We start from the raw sequence: 27,514 nt of genomic DNA, 5'->3' as shown, positions 1-27,514 counted from the left end.
ACATAGCTATTATTCTTAATAAACAAGAATTTATAATTCCAAAAATTCTTTGTTTTCTATTTATGCACGGAGATTTTATATTAGGAAATAGCTTTTTACAAAATTATTTACCTCTAACAATAGATGAGAAATCTGTATCTCTAACCATAAAAAACACTATGGCTAATATACCTTTGCAATTTAATCATAAAAATAGGTGTGAAACAGGATTTACTCCTATACCTAATGTTAATCAGATAAAACAAATAACTGAAGAATATTGGCTTTTTCAAAAATTAAACTCCAATTTTGATGAAAATCCATTAAAATTATAGCATAAAAGCCCTCGTTTCCATGCTTTAAAACTTACTGACCCTAACAAAGTAATCAAAGTAAAACCATTACTAAATGTGCAACCAGACATTAAAGAATTTGATACTCAAATTGCAGATTTAATTGCCAAAGGACTAGTTGAAGAAACAAACAGTCCTCACTCTAGCCTTACTTTCATGGTTATTGGTAGAATGGTCATTAATTATCGTCGCTTAACTTAGTACTTAATTATCGTCGCTTAACTTAGTACTTAGTTTTTTATGGCTATTTCATTCCTAGAAAAGATGTTCTTATTAACAAAGTAAGAAATGCAAAGATTTATAGTAAATTCGACTATAAATCCGGTTTTTGGCAAATAAAGCTTACAGAAGAATCAAAAGCATTAACTACATTTAGTGTTCCATACTATAAAGCATTATCAATGGACAGTTAAGCCTTTTGGCCTTTGTAATGCCCCTCAAGTCTTTCAGAGATGGATGGATAAACTATTCAATCATCTTTCCTTTTGTGTTGTATATATTGATGATATTTTAGTATTCTCAAATACAATAGAAGAACATAAAAATCATCTTTCTATTACTTTTGATATTTTCCAAAAACATGGAATAATACTTGGCCCAAAGAAAATTAAGTTAGAACAAACATCAATTGAATTCTTAGGATTAACACTCACAAAAGATGGGCTTCAACTACAAGACCATATAATTGTAAAAATAAAAGATTTTCCCACGGAAATACAAGATAAAAAACAAGTACAAAGTTTTTTAGAAATATTAAATTATGGAAGAACTTTTATTAAAGATCTTTCCCGCGAAGAAAAACCACTACAAGAAAATTTGAAAAATAATCAAAAATTTTCTTGGACACCAGAAGACACTGATCTGGTCAATTTTTATAAAGGCAGAAATTTCAGATTTACCTCCCATATATTTTCCTAAAACAGGAGATTATATGATCTTAGAGAGACAGATGCCGTCAATGAACATTGCGGAGTCGTTTTAAAATGCAAACCACAGAAAAATTCAAAACAAGAAGTATGTGGTTACAATTCAGGAAAATTCAAACCAATGAATTAAAATGGATTATTTTTTAAAAGAAATTAGGGCATAGATAGATTTAAAATCTATTTAGCATCAAACAAATTTCTTATCAAAACAGATAATCAATCAGTAAAAGATTTTCTCAAAGCTAAACTGAGACGAGAAGAAAATGCTCGAAAAGTAAATTTATATAATTATCTCTGTCAGTTTACTTTTGAGATAAGAGTTTATTAAGGGAACTAACAATGTTTTTATTTCCTATATTGAAGCTTTACAAATCCAAAACAGCTTAAGTCTCTAAAGACAGGGAGCCAAAACTCCAAACACACCTCCTTTTACTGAAATTCAACCAGTTTCAGACTTCTATAATCCAAATCTTCCTGGAGAAATCTACCAAGAAATCAATGGAGCTTGGAAAGCACATGTTACTGAACAGAAAAAACTGTTTCGAAAACATCTCAATCAACTTTCTAATAAATTAGCAGATCATTTAAAAAAAGTCTAGCTTTTCAAAACCTTATTCTCAAAATTATTAAACAAACAAATTGGGATGATGAATTTTCTTTTGAAAAAATAAACAATTTTCTTGAGATTTTCGAATTTCTTGATGAAAGCACATTTCCAAAATATCATGAATTTTATCGAATTAAACGGATTTGTCTGTACGAAAAATGTAAGCAACTTTTTCCGTCAGAACTTTTTTCAAAAATATCCCATTATTGCGAACAAGAGCAATATTTTAAATATAAAAATGTTTTTACACAATATTTTAAAACATGCTTGAAAATCAATTCAATCATCTACGACTTATATTTTATATACAAGAAAATGAATCTTTGAAAATTAATGTTATTGAATGGGGATTAGTCGGTAGAATTGTTATCCTTCCTAATTCACATCTTTTGCATGAATTTCCTATGATGATCAAAACCATGATCTACCATTGTACCAAAAACTGGCGTATTCAGAATCATAGTCATCAACATTTTTGGAACACTTTGATGGAGACGTGACAAGTTTTTCCAACAATATCAGTTTTGGATTTTTAGACGAGCCAATGAAAATGACTTTGTTGGCCCTCCCAAGATTGAAGATGACATAGCTCTACAATCAGCTAGACAACTGTGTCCTGAGTCGTTATACCGAGGATCACTCATTGAGCTACACAAAGCTGCAAAAATTTGGCGCAATTCTACTATTAGAATCATTGATGGTCGACGGACGAATTTTTTGTATAGATTTTGAAGTTGATTATATGTTTACTGAAGAACAAAAACAGCAAATTGATACTCTCATCACCAATTGTCTAAAATTTGACCAATTGGATATACCATATGATCTGTTAATCAAGGACGAAGAACTCATGGAAGCTGATCAAATCCTTATTGAAGAACAACAAGGGATTAACACTTACTCCACTGACAGCAGAGATAGTGTTACTCAACACAATATTGATAAAAAGGCTGGAGGATGACAGGTGGGGACAAATAAAGCATCTGCTTTTAAAAAGAAAAGCATAGCTTTAATAAAGAAAAAGTCTGGGAGTGACTGCACAGATAAGATTCGATCTTATCCTCCAGCACACGAAGCTGACAAATGACCACCGACACAACGGATACTATTTACTTCACTTTTACTACAGTAGTAAAGTAACAAGACATATTGCTATTCATCAAATAGTAATTCCGGATTTCAAATTCTTTCAAATCCGTGGCCTATAAATAGAAGTTGAAGCAGATTGAGAAGGCACTTCGCACTTGGCATTTGATAACTATTTTCTCTCTAGTTCTAGTTTTGCTCTTTTAGGTCTATATCTATCGCATGTTACTGGGGCCTCCAAGCCCGAACAACACAGCAGGGTCCTGCCATGAAGAAGTTCTAAGTATTAGGCCACTATGGTTACTTAATTAGAAGAATTAAGTGCAGCACTATAGGAAATTAAGTAATCATGAGCAGGAGAAATAAATGGGTTGGCTCCAGGTATCTTAGTACCTACGGGATTCAATTTCGACTCGGCAGCCTAATAGGTTCTTGTTCCTAGTTGAACTAGGTTACGGTGGGGTCGACGCTCCCTAAAATCCCATAAATACATAATACAACATACCTACATACCTATATTCCAGTTTGCAAAGCAACACTCGACCAAGGTTCGTACACACATGACAATTAGGCACAAAATATTTAATATTAAGGCGCACCTATCATTACTATATATACATACATGCTTGTTTAAATAAATACTAAAATTTTACTTCCCACATGTCTTATCTCTTACCCCCCATCAGTTTACATGTATTGTCTTGGTGAACCAAAATGTGTGTTATTATATATTTTATTATATCATAATTTTTTTTTATATCTATTATACTCACATATTTACTTAATTTATGTTTTTAGGTCTATTATGATGTTTCTAGGTGAAACTCACAAGTCCATGGGTTTCTATGTAAAAACAACAAAAATTCATTCTCTGGGCATTAGGCACATCGCCCAGAGTATCGGGGCCCAATATATATCAGTCCGAAACAGGTCCTTTTCACTCCATTTGCTCTCCACAGCCTTCCAAACACCTAGGGCAGTGCTTCAAAGCCTAGTGTGACTTCTTCCACACCAAATCCACCCATTTTCACGGCTCCCCCGCGCTTCTACGCAATCTAGGGTAAGTTTCTTTGGATTTTTCTCTTGTTTTGGACTGCTATCCACGATTTTCCTTTCTTGGCTTGGCTTTTGCAGATTTTACTTGCCCTAATTTCTTTTATCTCTTCCTTTTTACAACACTATGTCTACAAGGCATAGTACGGCGAGGAAATCCGTAGCACGCAAGAGGCTACGGTCAGATCCAGAGCCTTCTTCGTCCCATTCTGTGCCACCTTCCTCACCCACAGAGGAGCCAAAATTCGATCGGTTCTTGTTTTCTAGGTATGAGCACTCCAAAGACTGGGTCAAGTTTAGTTCCAAAAATATAGTGAATGGGAGATGGGTACAGGTGGATGACTTCCACCAATACAGTTTGTATTCTAGGTTTAACACCCTAGGTTGGGTATCCATGTTGTCGCCCACCAAGCCATGTTACTCAAACTTGGTTCGGTACTTCTACTGTAATCTGGTGCCATTTGGGGCACAAGAGTTTGGTTTAGAGAGTAGAGTGAAAGGCGTGGACATTAGACTCACCACTGCCATCTTGGCAGAGATCCTTGGGCTGCCTGACACAGGCGAGAGATGTTACTACAAGCCCAGGGTGGATATTTCTGATATGTTTTCCTTGGAGACCAGGGGGAGGTTCTTTAAGGCCTTGACTGGTTCGAAGAGGGACCCTAAGTCCGAGGCTAACTATAAGCCTAGTGCGAGGATCAACAGTAGGTATATTTCATATAACATCTACCCGAAGGGCGGGAATAGGGGGAGTATTTCTATGTTGAGGGCTTACATCACCTACTGCCAACTGGGAGCCGGCTAGGGGGGTCCAGTAATCAACTTCCCATATCTACTGTTACAGGCCATGTTATACCATGCCCAGAACCCTTCTGATGGGAACCTATCATATGGGAAGTTCCTAATCTTGGTGTTTAGACATTTCGATGTTCCCCTGGATGGAGAGTACATGGATAGGGACAGGTCTAAACCTATCAATAAGACCTCGATCCTGAAGATGAAGGTGCCAGGGGAGCCAAAGAGTGATCCAGAGGAGGGATATCAGATGGAGCAGGGACAGGAGCAGGGATTTGACCTAGAGAAGCAGGGCGACTTAGAGGGGATTGGAGCATAGTTTACTGACTTGCCCTCATATGAGGCTACCGGTGCCCCCAGTTCACAGGTGCTAGAGTTCTACGGGTGGTCGGATATAATGTCACAGTTCCAGGGCCTCCGCACACAGCTCACAGATATGTCTACTAGGATGGATCAGGGCTTCTCGTCCCTGGAGGGGAGAGTAGGTTCCGTAGAGTGATGCTTGCACTTCTGGGATACTTACTATCACCTCGACTCATGATAGACTCAGCCTCCACCGAGCGACTTACCTCCACCAGAATAGCATTCCAGCTCGAGCTTCCTATGTTCAGTCTGACTCATTTTGATATAGTTTTGACTTTTTTTTTTATTTTATCTTATGTAGTAGTAGTTTTTTTTTTTTTTTTTTCAGCTTATGTACTTTTGGAAGTAGTACTTTTAGTTTAAACCCTATGTAGTGGCTCCAACCACAATTAACTTTTATTAATGTAAATATGCATTCTGTCTTTTTATTTACAGTTACCCCCCCTGTAGCTTTTAATTATTGTATGTTTTATTATTGTAATTTATTAATTCCTATTCTGCCGTCTGTGAATGTAGAAAGAGCCTCATGCTCTGATACCACTTTGTCACACCCCAAACCACCCCCTGGGAGGATTAGGTAGATGACCCAGATTGCATAACGACAACCCGCCAAATCCCACGGATCTTGAAGCAGTTAATACATTCACAAACATACGTCCATAGTATTACCACGTGTAAACTCAGAGTGCTGCAGAAACTATAATTGCATTAAAAGAAAAGGAAGCATAGCAGTACAGGAAATGATTATTATATACATAAATAAGCTGAATCATTCCATCTCTCACACCCACAAACTAAACAGTAAAAGATGGTAAATACATAAGCTGAAATAAAAAGGAAAATATATATACAGGGCGAGACAACTCGAGCCCCAAAAGAAAGAGAAAGACTATAAGCAGGAACGGGGATAAACTCCTGACAAAGTCAAAAAGGAGTCCCCAAGACAAAAAGTAGCATCATTAGCATCCACGTCAAAACCCTTCATGGGTCAGTCCTCAGTAGTCACCAAGAACACTCGGACCATCGGCACAACCTTTGCCGGGGTCCACCAATGTGGTCATAACCACCAAGGCTCTCCTCTGCGTAATGAGCCTTGCCGCAACAGTGGCATCCACCTGCACAATCATCTAATAGAAAAGCATATATAACAGAGTGTGAGCCTCACTGAGCCCATGAGTAAAACATATCATCATGCATGCATATGCAACCAGAATCATATGAATCCTACATGAAAATGCAGTCCAGTTGTTATTAGCCACCTAACATCACAACTAGGGTAGGTTAGTGCTACTACAATCCCCAATACATGTATCCCTGGTGCGGGCTTTTAACCCCTTCCCGCGATACACCCATTGAGTTGTCGGAGAGGACCAGTCAGCTCCTGCATTCATTCCTAGGTCAGCCCGACCAGCCCTCTGTGATTATCCTGTGAGATAACCGTCGGCATTTTGCTCAATTCTTTTCTTCTTTTTTTTTTTCCTTGTTACGGTTTTAGCCCGGCATATTGCTCGTAATTGTATTGTGGCTTAAAACCCGACATATCATTCAAGGATATACGGTCGCTCTCACAGGCATCCAACACCTTAACCCCTGTTGGGGCAAGGGTGCGTAGCACGGGTGACGAAACTCTAACCCCATGTCTATATGGCATCGTATGAGTCGAGCATTGTCAACCGTATCCCATACTACGGGCTACCACAGGCCTCATTTCCAAGCCAGCTACGGCATCTACTCTAGCATTCACAATCAACATGAAATATTCAAGCAAAATTGATCAACAGTCACACAGTGTGTAATAGTTATAAGAATTTGACAGTTGCTGTTTCAGTCCCGGCCGGTGCCTGGCAGTGTACCTCGAGCGCGGGATCAGATCCTAAAGTATTAGATCAGACATGTTATTTAATATTTAAAATTGTTCTTGGATGTCCCAGTATTGATCTAGACTCACTGGACAAACTCGGTGCTCAGTCTGTCATCACTTGGAATTCTCTGGGCCTTACATTGGGTTTTAGGCCTAAGTCTCGGTGCATCATCAGGAGAATGTGGTCCAAGGTCAGAATGATAATTCACCACTGTGATACATGATTCTAGGTCACAAAAGTCATACAACACAGTCCCCAAGTTAGCAGTGCTACAGGACCAACACAGACAGGGTTTCCAAGCCCTGCGGGGCCCACTTGGGTACCCAAGGTGTTCATAATTATGGACAGATGTGAGGAGGGGTATTTTGGTCATTTACCACCTCCATACCTAGTTTATAGTCCATTGGTGAAAACCCCCAAAGTCAGATCTGCAAAAATAGCCAGTTTAATTCTCTGGGTGATGTGTGCATCGCCCAGTGCATTACCCAGAGCCTGTTTAGAACGTGAACAGGCCCATTTTCTTGGGTATTGCACCATAGGCAGTGCCTTGATCGTCCCTACATGCATGTTAGGTCATTGTGGACCTCATGTGGTGTGGTTTGCAATGGTCCACTTGGATCTTGACCTGGGCCCACCTCTTGTCTGTCAGGAGCTGCCCAGACAGCCTAGTAAATAGTAACCCAGCTGAGTTCCAGCTGCAGGTCATGATTTGGGCTGCATGCAAGGCTGTTTCCACGTAGGGTAGGGTGGTCTGGGGCTGCTGCAACACATGGTTAGGCTGAGAACAGCCTGTGTGCACAGATCCAAGCCCAGACTGCCTGTTCTTGGTGCAACAATGCAGTGCAGTCTGGCACAGAGACAAGCTTCTGTCTCAGGAAAAAAACAGCAGTAAAAATTCATATAAAATCCTCAGATCTTCCATGCAACATGTTTGCATGTTGGATCTGAGGCAGCTCATGGCAGCCCCCAGCTGTTCTAGGCTGCCCATGGCCAGATATGCTTCCAAAACTCAGAGATCTAAGAAGATGAACAGTAACATCAGTACAGCAGCATATGTAGGTATAGTTTTATACCTGAACCAAGTCCAGTAGGCTGCTGGTGCAGATTGGATGCAAGGGTGAGCTCCTCCCCTTCTTCTCCTTCTCTTTCTCTCTTTTCTCTCTTTTCTCTCTTCTCTTCTCTCCTACGGTTTCAGCAGTGTCTAGAGGTTCTAAAATGAGGCTGAGTCCTCTATTTATAGGACAGCCCCCCCCCCCCACTGAGGCCTGTTTGGCTGCTTAGATCCCTTTTAAAAATGCATTTTTAGACTGATTCTCAGTCATTCTGGGCATTCTGGTGGGGTCCCCAGGGGTCCAAGGGTATGAGGTGGTTCCCTAGACTCCCATCAACCTATGGAGGATGTTCATGGCCAATAGGGGTGGTCCCCACACAACTACTGATTAAAATATCCATTTTTCCCATTCTGGGCTTTGCACTGGGTGATGTGTGCATCGGCCAATACATCACCCAGAGAATACAGCAAAGCTGTATCACTTTGGGCTTGCACAGGGGTTTGGCCTAGGGTCTGGCCCTTACACCTACACCTCATCCAGGGTAATTTGCACCCTTTTTCAGGTGTGGGCCCCACATTTATGAGGAGAGAGAATACCTGGAGTTCAAGCTGTACATTATGTTGTGGGCTGTACAATTGCAGGGGTCTGCAACCAATCTTCTGACAGGTACATAGAAGGACATTCTCGAGGGCTCTCCATTAAATTCAATCACTGGAGTGATACTCCACAGTGTGTTTAGATGCCATGCCAGAGGTTCCTGTCCTTCAATCAAATTCCTAGCCAGTTAGGGGCAGGTTTGGCAAGTAAAGCATCCATTTGCACATCCATAGCCTGTTTCCAGGCAGGGTTTTGAAGAGCCTTAGTGTGAGTGCAGGGAATAAATAGTATATGAAGACAGAGAGGTAGCAAGACTATACGGACAAGAAGGAAAAGGGGATAAAGAAACAAATTGCTCAATAGGATAGGTAACAAAAGACTTTTGAGTACATGAATGTTTACCTTTCCGAGTGGCAATGGGTAAAGAAACAAATTGCTCAATAGGATAGGTAACAAAAGACTTTTGAGTACATGAACGTTTACCTTTCCGAGTGGCAATGGGTAAGTCATCAGGATCCGGTTCAGCTGGTGAGTCAGAAAGAGCAGGTAAGGTGGGATCTCCACCAGAGATTGAGGGAGGTGCAGAAAGCGATGCAGAAGGGCTAGTCGGATCTGTATGGAGCTGCCTAAAGTGCCTCTTGTGCCGGTACACCTGTAGTGGAGTAGTCATAAGAACAATGGCAGGAATAGGAGGAGCGTTAGACATAGCTAACGGATCACTAGACACAATGGGATTGTTAGGAAAAATTGGATGTACCCTCGAAGAAGGTGACATCCGCACTCACAAATTGCCTTTTAGTAAGAGGATCATAGCATTTATACTCCTTTTGGGTCCTAGAGTAACCTAAGAAGATACACTTGGTGGACCGAGGGTCCAACTTATCACCATGGAGATGGAGATTGTGAACAAAGCAAACACACCCAAAAACTCTAAGAGGCAAGCTAAAGCTCGAAACACCGGGAAATAAAATAGAAAAAGGTAATCTGTCACCAAGGACAGAAGAGGGCATGCGATTAATCAAGAAACATGAAGTAAGAACTGCATCACACCGAAAAAGTTTGGGCACCTGCATATGCAACATGAGGGCCCTGGCAACTTCAAGTGCGTGCCTATTTTTCTGTTCCGCAACCCCATTCTGTTGAGGAGTATAGGAACAACTAGTCTGATGACTCATCCCATTAGAAACAAAATAAGAAGAGATCTCATTTTGAACAAACTCCAAAGCATTATCAGGCCAAAATATTTTAATAGAAGCATTAAATTGGGTTTTTATTTCATTGCAAAAATTCTGAAAAACATTTAAAAATTCTGATCTATCCTTTAAAAGGTACAGCCAAGTAGTCCGGGAATATTTTGGCCATGTTTATTGCTAGCACGACAAGGACCCCACACATCTAAATGTACTAAAGAAAATAAAGAATTACTACAAGGCATAGGACAAGATTGAAAGGTAGCACGATGATGCTTACCCAACTCACAACCCTCACACTCTAATTTATTTAAACTCTTAAATTGGGGAAAAACAACTTTTAACCTAGACAAAGATAAATGTCCTAGCCTACAATGTCATCGAAGCAGAGACTCTCCACCAACAGTAGTAGTTGCTACTGAAGCAGACGGGGCAGCGCCATGCAAATAATTTAGGCCAAAAATTTAGACACAAAAAATTTGTTTCTTTGAGCCTTCAACTTCTCAATGTCAGTGGTGAGGGGCTGGAACATATTTAGTTCTTCGACCATTCCCTTTAAGGTACTGTAATAGTCTTGGAGAGACTTGTCCGACTGCTGAAATTGAAATAATTTCTCATAGAGGTCGAAGATACGTGTCATGCTCTTCTCTTGAGAGTATGTCACCTTGAGATAAACCCAGCCTCCCTTTGTCGTGGTGTGGAACATAACATTCGCAGCAAAATCTGGTTCCATGGAGTTCCATAACCAAATCAAAATAATAGCATTCTCCCTTTTCAAAGTACTATACTCCTTAGAGTCGAGTTCTGGAGGAGAAGTAATATAGTCAAGCCTGTCCTTAGCTATAATGTAAACTTGGACAGCCTGTGCCCACAATAAGTAGTTGGAACTCCCCTTCAGCTTTATGGAGGTAATCTTAACTTTCACATTGTCATGGGAGGTCTTCGAATCAGCCATAGTGTATAAACTTCAAAAAATGGATAGGGACAAGCACCCAGAGTAATCGATTAAAAAATAATAAAGGTAGAGAGGCAGCAACCAATACCACTCAATAGAAGCAGCCAAAACAGAAGTAATAGACAGAAGCAGATAATAAAAGATGACTAATCTTCAGCAAAAACAGAGGTAATAGACAGCAGCAGCCTCACACCGATAGAAGCAGTCAGAACAATGAACCAGGCATAATCAATCTCAGGGTTTCTGAGAAGGAGAAGAAAATCTTCAAAGCAGCAGCACCATCATCCAAACTAGGGTACAATAACCTCCAGAAGCACTAAATAACAGGTAGAGTAGGCCAGAACCACAGGACATCAAGCAAAAACTTCCCAGAAAAAATCGATAACTGTCAGGGTTTTACCCTGGAATCGATCTCAGCAGTCTTCAAGAGTAGTTGAGGGAGAACTCCAATCAATCATCAGATCAAGTAATTAACAATAGATATCACTCCATTAATTCTTCAAGGAGTGGAATTACATAATAGAAGAGGCAGCTATAGGTGGGAGGGTACACCACAAAACAAAAGTCGATGAAGGGAAATCAAAAGAGGATCGTGGGGGGGGGGTACTCCAATCTGATTAATTCTGCTCTGATACCATATTATAATACCAGAAGTTAGACAACCAGATTAGAGAAAGTAGAAGAGAAGAGGGAAGAAGAAGAAAGAGGAGGAGAAGAAGTATAAAGTGCAAATCTCGGGAAAGAGGAGACCTGCGGGAGAACAGAATGTTGTCTTGCAGGTCACTTAATGTATTATTTATAATTAATAAAGACTTGGACCAAACTGCCCTTACATATACTGAAATACTAAAACACAGAAATAACACAAGGACACAAAGACCTATTTGCCCATATAACTATCGACTTCAACAAACCCTAAATAAATAAATAACCCCTAAATTTATACTGGATCAAAACAAATTTTGGACCCAGTTCATTTTGGTCTGAGCAATCAAATGGGATTGTGCTGGTCCAAGCAAGCGTTACTACATCAAGGAGACTTCAGTTTGTAAGGCCCGATTTCTCAGCATTCTCAGAATGTTGCTAAACACGGCCTAAGCTTCTTCCATGGAAGTAGGAGGCAGAAAAATCACTTATAGTGTTAGAAGTGTGTGTTGAGGGTAAAAGGGGCATAAACTCCTCTCGGGATTAGAGTCAGATATTCTGGCACTAATACCGAGAGGGATTTCCCTTCTCTCTTTTTTATTCCAGCTTTGCCCCTGTAAAGTTACCTATATATATATGAGATATCTGGACTCTCTCCTAGATAAGAGAGTCCAGCTTTTCCCTCACTTCTTCTTCTTCTTTCTCTTCTTTTTCCCTCTTCTATTTACATATAGCATAGTGAGTTTCCACTTTGACAGAAGAATGCTTAGTTGGACCATTTCCTTAACTAAAGATTCATTCATTTGGTATCTATCTGGGGGGGGGGGGGGGGGCAAGACAATATCATCCTTGGCAAGCAGAAGAAATTCTTGCTTTATCTAGTTCAAAGGAACACTATATAAACAGCATTCAAGGAGTCCAATTATTGCTTTAATAGTATGCTGTCCTTGATTGTGGGGTTTAATAATAATTTCCCAGTGCTGTTACGTCAGAGAAAATGTGTTTGGATACTTCATATTTTTTAACCCATGGATTTATGGTGGAAGTCTTTTGCTTTCAAGGGAAAGGACAGTATTGTTTCCATAAAGAAGCTCAGATAATACGTAGCAAAGCCAGTTTTGATTTCAATGAACATCTTAGTTTTTTTTACCTGCATTGCTGCTGTTGAAGCTAAAAGATCTCCGCACTCGTCAAGTACAGTTCTCCCCTGAGCTGCTATGCCAGCAAGTTCAGAAACTAGATGGTTCATCCCCTCCACCTACGATAGAAATGGATAAAATTCAGAGTCCATCATCTGATGTATAAAGTTAAAATAACACGAGTAAAACTAGCAAGTAACCCCCCGCCCACAAAAATCTAATGATGCACGCAATATTGTAGTTATGGGGCTAGATCAAAATCACTGGCTAACTTGCTGTATTAAAGTTCTTATGAACATTGGAGAAACAGTAGCACCACCAATCAGAAACATGACTATGCTCTCAGGCTCGCCACACATAATTGACATAGCATGCATGAATCTCCTGCTACATGTGCCATCTATAAACCAAACAGAATCACAAGAAGTTCTTATGAACATTGGAGAAACAGTAGCACACTAGCACCACCAATCAGAAACATGACTATGCTCTCAGGCTTGCCACACATAATTCTCCTGCTACATGTGCCATCTATAAACCAAACAGAATCACAAGAAATAGAGGGACGTACTACATGATACAAAACAAATATAGGGAGTTGTTATGCATGCATCCTTGATCAATATGAAACGGATATTACCAACCCAAATAAGAAACGGATCTCTAACAGATTGAGCAATACTTCATAAGTTGCCTACCTGTGAGATTGATCCCCAGACCCCAGATACTCACAAGATGAATTCACTCAAGTAACGTGTAACAATACGTCTGCAGAGATGCCAATGACATCTCTCCTCCTACCTCCAAGCTGACCAACTTGATCAATCCATGTTCTTAATCCCTCATGCTAAACTTGAATTAGTTTTGTCTTACATGTTAGAGTTGTTAGAATATCTTGTATAGGGGTAGTTCTGTCATTGTCTAGTTATAAGACATGACTAAGTTGTATTTTTACTTTCTTGTCTTATTTCCCTTTACCTCCCTAGGGAGGCTTGTGTAATTTGGAAGAGTTAATTAATGAAGCTAATATGTGTGTTGAGAATCACTCAACACACATAATCGATTCTCCCATTCTCTTCTCTTCTTCTTCTTCTTTCCTCTTCTTCTTGCTGTAAACCTCTTCTCTTACCAGATTCGACCTACCTTTAAGTTTCAACTTGGTATCAGAGCCAACATCTCTGGTTTGAGAGTTGGCTGAGCTCAGTGGTTATCTTCTCCTCTCTTTGGAACCCTATAAATGTAAAGGGGGTTCCATTAGAGGCTGTATATGTGAGATACTATACTCCTTACAGTCTTGAGAGTGGTATTCTCCAAGTTAAGTCCAAATGGAGAGAGTTTAGGAGCTGCTGAGGGTGATTTGAAGCTATGGAAGATGACTGCCAAGTTACCGCCAGCCTATGAAGATTTTTTTTGGTTCTCCTTCTCTTCTCCATGTCTTGGCATGAGACCTATTGGATTTGCATCGCCTGGGGGTGTTGTTTCAGACCTCTAATCTCTTGTTTTTTGAAAGGAATGCTACTTAGCTTCCAGATGTTTTGAAATCTTGGAAGCAAACCCTGTTCTTCCTCCAGCCTTGGACAGTCTCAGATTCGATTCTGCCTTTGGCAGCTTGGCTGGCCTTGGAACTTGTCCCATTTATGTCGTATGGGAGTGCCTTCTTGAAGCCCTAAGAGCCTGCTCTTGAAGGTGGAGGATAAGAGGACTGCTACTGATTTTTCCTTGCTGCTATACAGGTATCGGCTGCTCTGTTTTTTGCCTTCTTTGAAGCTTGCTGTAGTGGATGACTGAATGTGATTGAGAATGGAATGCATTGCATCTTGATACACTTATTGGGTGTTATGGAGTAAAGATTCTTGGCTGCTAGAAGAATTTGGTTTGAGTTATGCAATTTTTTGCTCTCTATATGCTTGCTGTTTTTTAGGCTTGGTCTCAGCCTAGTGGTTTGGTTGATTGAGTATCATTTGTGTATTGGTTTGCCTCCTTGTTTGGGTTGAGTATACTCCCCACTTGCGCAAACAACTTATATTGATTGTTGAAGTGTTTGCCTATTATGTCCACTGAATCTGGACAAAATTCTGAGGTCAGTGGATCAATTACAGCCGGCAAGCCCAAGTAGTGGTTTCCCAACCATGGCTTCCTTTGATAACCCCAACACCCAGATCTCGGTTGTGAAGTTGGACAATACCAACTATTTGGATTGGTCCCATTCTATGAAGTTGTCCCTACGTAGTAGGGGAAAGTTGGGGTACATTACTGGGTCTATCACAGCTCCTGCTACAACCGATACAGGCTATCTCAAGTGGGAGACTGAGAACTCCACTGTTATGACTTGGCTAATATTCTCCATGAAACCTGAGATAGGTCGGAGGTTTATGAGTAAGGAGATTACAAAAGATATTTGGGACAGTGTATCCAGAGTTTTTGATAGAGTTGGAGATTCAACGAAAGTGTATCAAATCCTCCAAAAGATCATTCATATGAAACAGGGTGATAGGAGTATATCTGAGTACTACAACTCTGTTATTAGCTTGTGGGAGGAATATGATCACTATAACAATCTCCAGTTGTCCAATTCTGATGATCAGGCAAAGGTCTACAGGAGCCAAGAAAAGGAAAGGATCCTTATTTTGCTTGGTGGTCTTAACCCTGAATATGAGCCTCTTCGCCTACAAATCTTAGGGAGATCTCCCTTTCCATCTCTGGATGACGTGTGCAGCTATTTGCAAAGTGAGGTAACCAGGAGGACCACTACGGATATTATACCATCAACTGAGGGATCTGCTCTTGTTTCTAGTTCCCACAGCGACTGAAAAAGTGGGGGGAAAGGCCAAGGGCCACCTCGTGGCGATCACCGTGAAAGATACAAATGTGATCATTGTGGCAAGCTTGGACACACTAAGGACCGGTGTTGGGATCTTCATGGACAGCCCCCTGGTATGCGTGGTGGTTCATCTAGTGCCCGTGGAGGCAAGCGAGGGGGAGCTAGGGCTCACTCTATGACATCTAAGTCCGAGCCACCTGGACCGCAGCCGGCTCCTGATTCCCTCTCACAGGATGATATTGCAGCCCTCCGTCGGTTGATGTCTCACCTTGGAGGGTCAGCTACTGGTTCTACCTCTGGAGGGTCTACTACTTCTGCCTCAGCTCTGCAGGTCTCGTCTGCTCCTCCTACTGCACCCACCTGGATTATTGACTCTAGAGCCTCTGATTACATGATTGGTATGTCACAGTACTATGATTCCTACTCCATTTGCTTTGGCCGAGACAAGGTAAGGGTTGCTGATGGTTCCCTTTCCTCCGTCTCTGGTAAGGGTAATGTGCAAGTTACTCCTTCTATTTCCCTTGAGTCTGTCCTATATGTTCCCGACTTTGCTACTAACCTATTATCAGTGAGTCACCTAACCAAATCCTTACATTGTTGTGTCACTTTCTTTCCTTCTTATTGTGTCTTTCAGGATTTGGAGACAAGGAGGGTTATTGGCAGTGGGACTGAGAAAGGAGGACTCTATCTTCTTGAGCCACGGTAACCTGCTCAATCTACTACTGCAGCTTATGTTTGTGGTCGGAATGACCGTAGTACTTTGGAGTCTGTTATGGTTTGGCATCAACGTTTGGGTCATCCCTCTTTTGTTGTTATGAGGAGACAGTTACCCCACTTGTTTACTTCTTTTCCTGCATCTTATGTTTTTCAGTGTGAATCTTGTATTTTCGCTAAACATTGTCGCACATCTTATCCTTATCGTGGTAATAGATCTACTGTACCTTTTTCCCTTGTTCATACTGATGTTTGAGGGCCTTCTCCTACTATTTCTTTATCTGGATTTCGTTATTTTGTTTCATTTGTGGATGACTATTCTTGATCTACTTGGACTGTTTTGTTGAAACAAAAGAGTGATGTTTGTGATGCTTTTAAGGATTTTTATCAACTTACAGTACTCAGTTTGGTACTCACATCAAAATTGTTAGATCTGATAAGGGGGGTGAGTACATGTATGGGGGGCTCCAACAGTTCTTTTCTGACAATGGCATCATCCATCAACTGGCTAGTGTTGACACCCCACAGCAAAATGGGGTGGCTGAGCGCAAAAACCGCCATTTGCTAGAAATCACCAGGGGTCTTCTCTTTGGTATGCACCTGCCTAAGACCTTCTGGTCTGATGCACTTCTTACCGCTGCCTTTCTTATTAACCGGATGCCAACTCCACTCCTTGGCTCCAAATCCCCCCTGGCTCTTCTTTCTCCTCAATCCTCAGTTTTTCCCTTGTCTCCACGAGTCTTTGGTTGTGGTTGTTATGTATATGTCAACAAATCAGCCCGCACCAAGCTTGATCCCAAAGCTCTCAAGTGCATCTTCTTGGGCTACTCTGATTCCACCAAAGGGTATAAGTGCTACCATCCTCCTTCCCGAAGGCGACTTCTCTCCAAAGATGTCACCTTCTTTGAGCCTATTCCTTTTTTTTCTTCTTCCCCTCGCCACTCTGTTCAGGGGGAGAGTACTAGCAGTGAACAGAATGTTGATGTCATTCCCTTCCTATCTCCCTTGCCTACCTCCACTTCCCCATTCCTATTTGATATTGGAAAATGCAAAGAAGTGGATGTTGTTGATGATGGTGTTGTTGATATTGGTGCTAGTAGTGGTGGTGATGCTAGCAGAGAAACAAAATGCAAGGGCATAAGATTCAAAGAAGATGGTGTATTCACAAGAGGTGAATCCTTGTTGAATGAAAAAGAGAAGCAACCATGGTATAAGCAACCCTGCCAAAATCCCTCTTTGGATCCACATCCTCAGTCTCATCCTCCTCACTCAGGTAATTCCTCTCCCTCTGAATTAGATCTTCCCATTGCTATGAGAAAGGGGAAGAGAGCCTGTACTAACCCCATAGCCCAGTTTGTTTCCTAAGACTCCATTTTTCCTATAGGTATTGCTTTTTCCACTGCTCTTGAGTCTTCTTCCATTCCCAAAAATGTCACAGAGGCCTTATCCAATCCAAAATGGATGCAAGCAATGACTGAGGAAATGGTGGCTTTAGAGAAGAACAATACTTGGACACTTGTTGATCTTCCCAGGGGGAGAACTCCAGTTGGATGCAGATGGGTTTATACAATCAAGTATAGATCCAATGGTATAGTGGAAAGGTACAAAGCTCGGCTGGTTGCAAAAGGGTATAGTCAGGTGTATGGCATTGACTATTAGGAGACTTTTGCCCTTGTAGCCAAGCATAACTCCATCAGGGTTCTTCTTTCAGTAGCAGCCAATAAAGATTGGCCAATGTACCAATTAGATGTGAAGAATGCATTTCTTCATGGAGATTTAGCAGAAGTAGTGTACATGCAGCCTCCACCTAGTTTTAAGTGTCCCTCAGCTGAAGGGAAAGTGTGTTTGTTGAAGAAAGCTCTCTATGGCCTAAAGCAGTCTCCTAAGGCCTGGTTTGAGAGATTTCGACAAGCCATTCTAAAGAATGGGTATTACCAGAGTCAAGCTGACCACACATTGTTTATCAAGAGAGGTAATGGTACAGTTACAGCTCTCATTGTCTATGTTGATGACATTATGGTGACTGGGAATGATGTTGTTGAGATAAATAGATTGAAGTCTTATCTGGCTAAACAATTTGAGATCAAAGACCTTGGACTCTTGAAATACTTCTAGGGTATTGAGGTATCTAGATCAAAGAAAGGGATCAACATTTGCCAAAGGAAATTTGTCTTGGATCTTCTGAAAGAGACAGGGATGATGGGGTGCAAACCAACTACTTCCCCCAGTGATCCGAATCATAAACTTGGTAATGAATGTGGTTCCTCTCTTATAGATGCAAACAAGTACCAAAGGTTAGTTGGGAAACTAATCTATCTCTCCTTGACTCGACCAGACATCTCTTATGCAGTTGGAGTGGTGAGTCAGTTCATGCATGCTCCCAGGAGTGGACATCTGGATGCAGTGTATCGCATCATTAGATACTTGAAATCCTGTCCAGGAAATGGTCTTCTATTTGCCAGGCATGACCATTTGCAGATTGAAGGCTACACAGATGTTGATTGGGCTGGTTCAGTCTCTGACAAGAGACTACTTCTGGGTTTTATACCTTTGTGGGTGGTAATCTAGTTACCTGGAGGAGCAAGAAACAACCAGTTGTTGCTCGATCCAGTGCTGAGGCCGAATTTAGGGCCATGGCCCATGGAGTATGTGAGCTTATATGACTGAAAAGACTTCTTCAAGACTTGAGCTTTGAAACTGAAGGGCCAATGAGACTGTATTGTGATAACAAAGCTGCCATAAGCATTGCCCATAATCCGGTTCAACATGATCGAACCAAACATATTGAGGTTGATCATCACTTCATCAAAGAGAAGCTGGACTCTGGGTGCATTTGTACTCCCTTTGTGAAGACAGGTGATCAAGTAGCAGATATCTTCACCAAGGGTCTCTCTCCTAGTCTATTTAGTACTCTATTGTGCAAGCTAGGAATGTATGACATTTATTCTCCTAGCTTGAGGGGGAGTGTTAAAGTTGTTAGAATATCTTGTATAGGGGTAGTTCTGTCATTGTCTAGTTATAAGACATGACTAAGTTGTATTTTTACTTTCTTGTCTCATTTCCCTTTACCTCCCTAGGGAGGATTGTGTAATTTGTAAGAGTTAATTAATGAAGCTAATATGTGTGTTGAGAATCACTCAACACACATAATCGATTCTCCCATTCTCTTCTCTTCTTCTTCTTCTTTCCTCTTCTCTCCCTCTTCTTCTTGCTGTAAACCTCTTCTTTTACCAGATTCGACCTACCTTTAAGTTTCAACTTTACATTCAGCTAGAGTTAGTTTTGGTCTTACTAGAAATAGGAAATAAATAAATAAAAAGCCATTCCAGCTCAACTAGACTTTTTCTCATTATTGTGGGGTTTATTCTCTGTGACAGCAGGAGCTCATGGAAGCTTGGTGTCACTGGGAGAAAAAGAAGTTGGAAGAGTTAGTTTTAGTTATCAAATGCTCAGCTATTTTTGATGTAGATCCAGCCTCAGCTGCCAGCCCATCAGTTTATGAATGTCACTCCAAATTTTGTTCTATATTGGGCCCATATTCTGTTTTCTTTGAGGACTACATTCTGGCCATATGGAGCCATTGACCAGCATTTGGAAAGGGTGATGTTTTGGCAGTTTTAAGTGTGCCCCACAAGCCCTTGCGTGGAGATAATTCTGGAATTAATTGCTGACTTGCGTAGGGGTGGAAACCAGCTGCAATTTTTTGATTTATTTAGTTGCTATCTCAGTCACAAGGCATTAATTAGATTTCAGTTACCAGATTTTATTTAGTTTCTAATTTTGAGTTAATTAAGTACTACCCAGTTTCAGTTCTTTCTTTCTTTATTTACTTGACTTAATGTACAAGGCAGCCCACACCAAGCATGGGACTACCTCTTAAGGAAAAGAAAATATAAATGAACAAAAACAAGATGTGATTTTCCTTTTAAATTTTTAGATTATATTGTAGAGGAGGGAACTAAGGGAAATTGATATGAAACTCGGAAAGATTAGGAAGGTTTCAGCTTTCACAGTTCTACTGTTGTATCCTGTTGATAACCTGCCTAGCTTTTCAGCAATGTGTATACTAAGATGGTTTTCAGGAGACTAGAAAAAGTAAATTCCAATTCAATAAAAAAGTGACTAAAACTATATAAGCATTAAATTTCAACCATTGGAGAAACCTAATACATTGTAGATTTATGCAGATTCAAGTTTATGCAGATTCAAGGTATATGTCTGCAGGAAGGACCGGGCTAAAAACTGTCCTGCGGTTCATCATTGGCCTATTTCTGATTCAGAACAAACCATATGGTTTGAAAGTTTTCTGGTTCTCTCAATATTAGATTGTAAGGTCTTCTAGAGAGAGTTATTTACTCTTTTTATTATTATAATTTCCCTTGCCAAGGTTGGAACATTATCTATAAGTTCCAGACCTATTTAGACCCTGTTTCTCTAGTTTCCGAGTCAGCATGGGAGTCTCCCATATCCTGCTTTGGGAGGAACTTCTCAAAGTTTATTTTGGTTTGGTCTTGTCATGCTCAGTCTAGGAATGATTCTAATTGGCCATAAATTTTCCTGTGTCCAGTCTGAATCTGTCTAAAGCAAACTATATAATAATGTAAGGGCTAATCCCTCCCTCACAATTTTTAGTTGATGAATGAAGTAGGTTTCTTCTTCTTCTTTCCATCAAACCAGATCAGTGTTCAGAAGACTTCCTCTTTGTGCATATTTTTTATTTGCTTGAATGTGGTTGCTAGATCTGAGATTCTGTTAGCTATCCATCCTCTTAAGTTCTACTTGAAATCCTGAATTTCTGCTATTTTTTTTTTTCTAAAATAGGTAGGCCCCAAGGAGAGTTGGACTCATGACTTCTTAGTTGTGAGGTGTGGTCCTTGTCAACTGAACTAACCACTTGGGGTAGTTCTGCTACTGTTTTGGAATCATGGAAGAACTCGACCAAAACCTGTCGAAACCACTGAGTTAACTCGGTTTCGCAGGTTTCCGAGACGAGTTGAAGGGTGATTTTAAAAAATTCAGGTTTCGGCCAAAACTCGATGGTTTCGACCATATTTCAGTAGTTTCAACCTGAATACCTATATAAGTGCCACTTATCCCCATCAAAACTTGAGGAAACCTGGCTGGAAACTAGGACAGACACTTATATATGCCAGAAACAAGGCCAGACACTTATTTATGCCTACTATCAAATGTTTTTATATTGATATTTCATTTACTTAAGATATTATTCATAAATAAGCAAATATACCCCCTATTTGAATCCAATAAAAATAGTTAAAAAATAAAATTCCAAAAGGATAAAAGTCAACCTCCCAGTTCAAGAACAAAAACTGGATTTTCGACGGTAGGTGAAACTTTTAACTTTCTAATGCTAGGGTTTTTCTCCAGTCTAAAAACTTCATAAATCTTAATATGATAAAACATTGTTAAAAACCAAAAGTGCAGTAAAATATTCATTTGTTTTGATGTCTAAAAAAATATTTTTATTCAGAGCGATTTTAAATAGCATTCACGCACACCAAATTAAGTTTGACCAAAACATAATGCCTTCATTATAAATCAGATTTAAGAAATCTTGGATTTGTTTGAAAGCTTTGTTGGAAAGATACAAGATACAAGACAGCATGACTCACCCTTGCTAGCAAAGAATATATGGAGGAACCCATTGCCTGCATCACATCAAGGGCTGAACAAATAGAATCCTTTATGGTGATGGCATCAGCCTGTAAAAGTACAAGATGGATTCAGGTTCGAACTATTTTAAACTTGTATTTCACATTTTTGATCAATTTGTAGCAAAGCATACCCTTGCACCTCCAGAAACAGGAATTCGAAGAGTGCAAGCCTCTAAAGATTCAATAGCCCCAGCTAAGGAACTAAAATGATCTCGCTCGAGTACAGCCCAATCTTCAAGGTAGGCCATCTGCAACATCATTTTCATACCAAATGTTTAAAATAATGACATATTTCTCGCAACTAAGCAATTAAAAACTTATGAAAGATTGTGTTCACATCTAAAAAATTGGAATGCCAATAAATGGAGCCCATGTATTTATAATATTCAGTACAATACAATATATCAAACTATGACAAGAATTTCATAGGTTCCCAAAACTAAAGATTCAACTTTGAGGAGTTTTTGTCACATATATATTCAAATCAGTTCAGGGATTCCATATGAACTTGATTGCAATTCTTTGATACATATGTTGTTTGCTCCCCCTTTGCCAAGGAAGCTAGGTTAATTCTTTATCAAATGCTAGGTCTATTTTTGTACAACAATGATTTTGAATCTTCCATGAGCAAAGAGGCAAATTTTGTGGGTGGTGCATTAACAGCATAGTTTTGGCAGGGCCAATTCCATGAATGGGAAAACATACTGACATGAGAGAGAGAGAGAGAGAGAGAGAAGGTTCTTTTAGGCTTTTGACACACTTTTTTATCCTTAGTCCTTACTATTAACATTGGTGGTAAAAATTGCATATTCTATTGCTTTGTAAGCAACCAAAACAACCCCCCCCCCCCAAAAAAAAAAAAAAAAAAGGTGGGGTTGGAGGGAGTAGACGAAAGGAAAGGAAAAGAAAAAGATTAACACAGTAGCAAACGAGAGACCTTACTTGTTCATTCAGAATAGAGCTAAGCTTCAGCTCTTGCCAAAACTGTTGAAGGTTGATCCTTTTCACTGTGACAGAAGCCCGAAATTCTGAAGTAGTTCTCCATACATTAAAAAGAGTTTTCTGTTTGGACATGTTTACAGTACAACATTATATCCTGGAATTTTATAATCATTTAACCACCATAAGAATATATTGCCAGCACAAAAGGAATTGCTGCAAGGCATACCCATTTGATTTTAATAGGACTGATACTAAGAAACATAACACAGAAATATACAAAGGAAAAGGGTACTACAAATTCTTGATGTGACTGAATTAGTATTAACTTGACCACGTGTTTCACATTTGTTTCACCTTACAAATACTGACCAGAACTTATGACGAAAACAAACTTCTAGGTACTCCTTACTGACAATATAAAAAAAATCAGAGACAACATTATGAATACAACTTCAATAAGTCATCTATAATGTCCATCATTCCCTTTTTAGCATATTCCTGTCTTATAACTAGGGAATAAATCAAAAGAGATAAAAAGCAAAAACTGTGTTTAGAAGCCGGAGTAAGAAGAGGGGGGAAAGGAACATAACAAAAGAAACGCAATTTCCAAAACAGACATCAAAGGAACAGGTATTCAGGGTGTCATCAAGGTGCATACAACAGAACTCTGGTATGAGAGGAGGACATGATAGACATTAAGATTACGAGGAAAGAAAAATATGCTATAAAGAATAGGTATAATAGAATCCATTGAAATGTCCAAAGTAGGGGACAACAGAGCAATTCTACCAATGCATAGCATTTTAAGAATCTCAGAAATTGAAGGCATAAAGAGATTCTTATAAGCATCAGTACTGATATTTATTTCAGTATAATGCAGGCGTATGCTCCAAGATTTTAAGATAGCTCAAAGGTCCCAATGTAATAAATTGTCATTGTGAAAAAAGTTTGTCAGGTTTAGAGCTAAGGTTCCAACTTGTCTAAGAGGAAGCTGATGCATATATGATTTCTGATCATACAGCTCAATGTTCCTGACTATATATGAAAAGTTACATTCCAGAGTAGAGATTAGGAATCGGTGTGAATCGATCACAACTCTTAAGTCGGTTTTGAAGCTAAAATTCTCATGCTTCAGTGGAAGTCTAGCATGAAATATGTTCCCTAAGGATTCAGCTAAAAGGTACTAATTGCATTTGGCTAATCATATTCCATAATGTAGATAAGCAGAAAACTTAATACTTTTCACAAGACTTTCCACATTCATTCATCAAACACTGGAAATGGACCCCTAACAGAAGTTCAGCTCTCCATAAATTATGGGTAACTAGATTGATCTCTATCTGTGCCAACTTAGCGATGACACAAACATGCTGGTTTCCACTACTACATAGCAGTATGCACATTTTGAGAATAATATTCAGCAAGATAGCTTTAGATACACTAGTTCTAGTCCTTAAGAAACCAAGCTACCCAACTTGCTACTCATTTTAAATGATTTAGTCCCTCAGAAACCGAGCTACAAGCTTGCTTCTCATTTTAGGTGATTATCTCAAGGCCATCGGGGAGGGGGATTCGACAAAACATCTGGATTGAAGATTTTTGTGAAGAATAGGAAAAGATAATCATTACAATATGACTGACATACCAAGAAAGCACCAACCAATATAGCCACAACGTAGGTACTAGGTACCATCATAGATCAGATCATTTGCACGCTAAGTTTACAAGGACCTCAACATTAACAGCTATTGGATGGACTCCATAACCGTAGACAACTATCAATAACCTGACTGAAAAAGCTAGTTATCTCTCAAGCTCTAAAATCATGTTTAATAAGAAGATAATTTAAAGCATGAAAGGAATATTTATTTCAGTACAAGAATCCTATTTCACAATAATTTGGTTATTCTCACGAAACAATATATTTTTGATATCCTGCAAGTCTGAAACCTGCTCTCAGGATTTTATGGAATAGAGCTTTCTTCGATATTGTCATAGAGAAGAAAATATCTCATTGATTACTTTAATTCAATGTTATAAGTTCCTAGGACAAATTCAGGAACGAGAGAAGATGTATTTTGGCAATGGTGAGGCAATCCAGAGGCAGTAGTCATGAGGATGACTTTCCCAAAACAAGCTTGCGAAGCCACATGCAACAAATGTATTGCATCACCAAGAGCATAGGATGACAAGTAATGATAAATGGTAAGTTGAAAAAATGTGATCCAAAATATGTAGTGACAAAAAATAGACAGTTCTACAGCCACCATACAAGTAAGGAATCCCTACCTCTGCTGTCATTTTCTGAATGGACAATGCTGCATCTGCTCGGGCATTGGCAAAGCGCCACTGCAAATACCTATTGTACAGAAGCCGCAACTGATGAGCATGTTCTATATGGTTTATTGCTTTCTTTCCTTTTCTGACATCAGCAATAAAGCTGAGAACAGAGGATGAATTGCTAGATCCTCTTGTCAACGACCCAACAGAAGGAGAAGGGCTTGATGGCCTTGTCCTAGATGGGCTGAGCATTGCTCTAGACGGGGTAGATGGTGGTATTGAGGCCCTGCTTGGTGATGGAAGACGTTGCGAACCAGGAATAGGCAATGACTGGGTTCTACTAGAACGAGTAAGTGACAAAGCTCTTTCTGCTGAAATTGAAGAAATGACAGAATACATCTCAAACTCCACTCTTCCACTGGCATCATATGCTACTCTCTTAGGGTTATCACTAACAATAGGCTTTTCTAGGGGACTACTCAAACCATCAGACATGGGTGTTCTCCTCAGTGGAGAAGCCCCTCGTCCTGGAAAGGGTGATGAAGAAGCTTTGCTGCTCTTGTCTGCAAGATCCATGCTTTTGGTTAAAGCACCAGAAGACACCTTCCCACCTGTTCTACCGGGCCATCGTTGCTGATCTACCACTCTGGCAGATGAATTATCAAGAGGCCTCGAATTCTCTGACTGATCCGAGGCGTTCTTCCCTCTAAGAGGAGTCCTTTTCCTCTCAGGCGTTGTCTTCCGAACAGCAGGTGTTTCAGCCTGCTTATGTGCTACATTGGCTGAAGACTTTAGTGTATGGTCAGAAGAAGTGTGGGTGACTGGTTTTTCTCTCTTAGTGATAGGAAGAGAGAATGTGTCCGACTGGAAAGAGACAGACAGGCTCCGCATCGTAGAGGGCCACAAACCCTCGGGCGTTCGACCAGTCATTACCCTTCTGGAAGATATTTGCATCTCTGCGGAGGACTCTTGGATTGGAGTGGAAGGTCTTGGTGGCGATGGTGGTGTGGCGGGTCTCCTTCTCTCCGCCGATTGGGATCGCTTAGATAATGAAGGTGATGTAGCAGTAGGACGCGTACCACTGGGTGAAGGGCACCTTCTGGGGATAACAACTGGAGACAGAGAAGGAGACGTGATCCCTGCCTTGTATCTTGATGTAACTTCCCTCGTTTTAGACCTGCGAGTGATTGCATAGTTCTTCGCAGATGGAACCAGCGGCTGTCTTATAGTTTCGTCTTTTTCGCCCTTCCGTAGTACCAGCTTTGCTTCACAAACATCCATCCACACCTTCCAATTCAGACCACATTGAGTAATTCTTCATATATCTCTACCCACACGACAGACTTTTATGTACTCCCCTTTAAAGAAATGGCACAGAACACCCAAAAAGAAGATCACCCTTCTCTGCAACAAATCTGCTACAAATGAAAATGAAAAACAATTAGAGAGGAAAAAGAATAAAGAAAAAGAAGGAACCATAAAGAGAATAACTGGAATTAACACATCTTTACAACCACCCAGATCTGTTTAAAGAATTAAACTCAGCAATGCAACCCACCAGTGCAAATGGGTTCTCTGTTTTGATCATGAGTAGCCCAAAACCAAGAAGATCAGGCCATGACAAAGAACCTAATGAGTCAGAATAGGTCTTCCGCATATCGCATTGGGAGTTTGTGCTGTTGCAAAGACGAGCGGAGAGCGGTACGACGTGTCTTAAACGGTCATCGCTCGGTTAATAACAAACTAGAAATACAAGAGAGAAGCCCGTTGGATAACGGGGACAGTTGGGAATAGAGACGTTAGAACTCAGACAATAGACCAGTGAGCTGGGAGCAAGTGTACGATAAGAGACGTGTGAGGTGCATAGAATAAGCGAATTCCCTTTTTGCTCCTTTTGTCCTTCTCACGGGACTGCCATGGTCGGCTGGGCTGGATGTGGGTGTTGATCCCCTGTCCCTCCGTCTCTTCCAAGTCATTTTCGCGAAAGGAATTGAATGTAAGTGATGGAGTAATGAACAATGAAAGATCGTCTAACAACACTAGCAGTAGGTGAAAGGTAAATTTGTTATGAAAGATGGGTAAAATTGGAATGTAATCATCAAGGAAACCGACGGTTTCTCTTTAGATCCACCGCAGTTCAAGCAGAAAGGTTCCATGGTGGGTATTCTGGAATAAAAAAATCATAATATGCATTAATGGAACTTTGTTTGTTTGCAGTTTTAATGTTTTTCGGTTATGGTGCATTTTTGTTCGATTTGAAGGTTTTTAGTTGCAGATTCTATAGAGTTTCTAGATTTAATGGGAGGAGACATTGACGTCCACGTGCAGGGGAGACCATTGTCCATCCCCATGAATTCACATTTCTCAGTAAAAACTCATAAAAAAATTAAAGGAAACCTAGAGAATCTAAAAATAGACATAGTTCTTATATTTCTTAAAGATTTTAATTTTAATAATCTTCTGTTTTGACTCTTTTCATC

General features: G+C 40.1%; 1 pseudogene; it reads right to left on the bottom strand.

Moving 5' to 3' along the window:
* LOC122646471 overlaps positions 1–27,051 on the bottom strand; it is a 37,457-nt pseudogene extending 10,406 nt beyond the window's left edge.
* Between the last annotated feature and the right edge of the window lie 463 nt (positions 27,052–27,514).

The sequence above is a fragment of the Telopea speciosissima genome, chromosome 11 (assembly GCF_018873765.1).
Source record: "Telopea speciosissima isolate NSW1024214 ecotype Mountain lineage chromosome 11, Tspe_v1, whole genome shotgun sequence".
In the NCBI taxonomy this organism is placed as follows: domain Eukaryota; kingdom Viridiplantae; phylum Streptophyta; class Magnoliopsida; order Proteales; family Proteaceae; genus Telopea; species Telopea speciosissima.
Note: the sequence above shows the minus strand (reverse complement) of the source record. Positions and strands in the feature narration are given on the sequence as shown.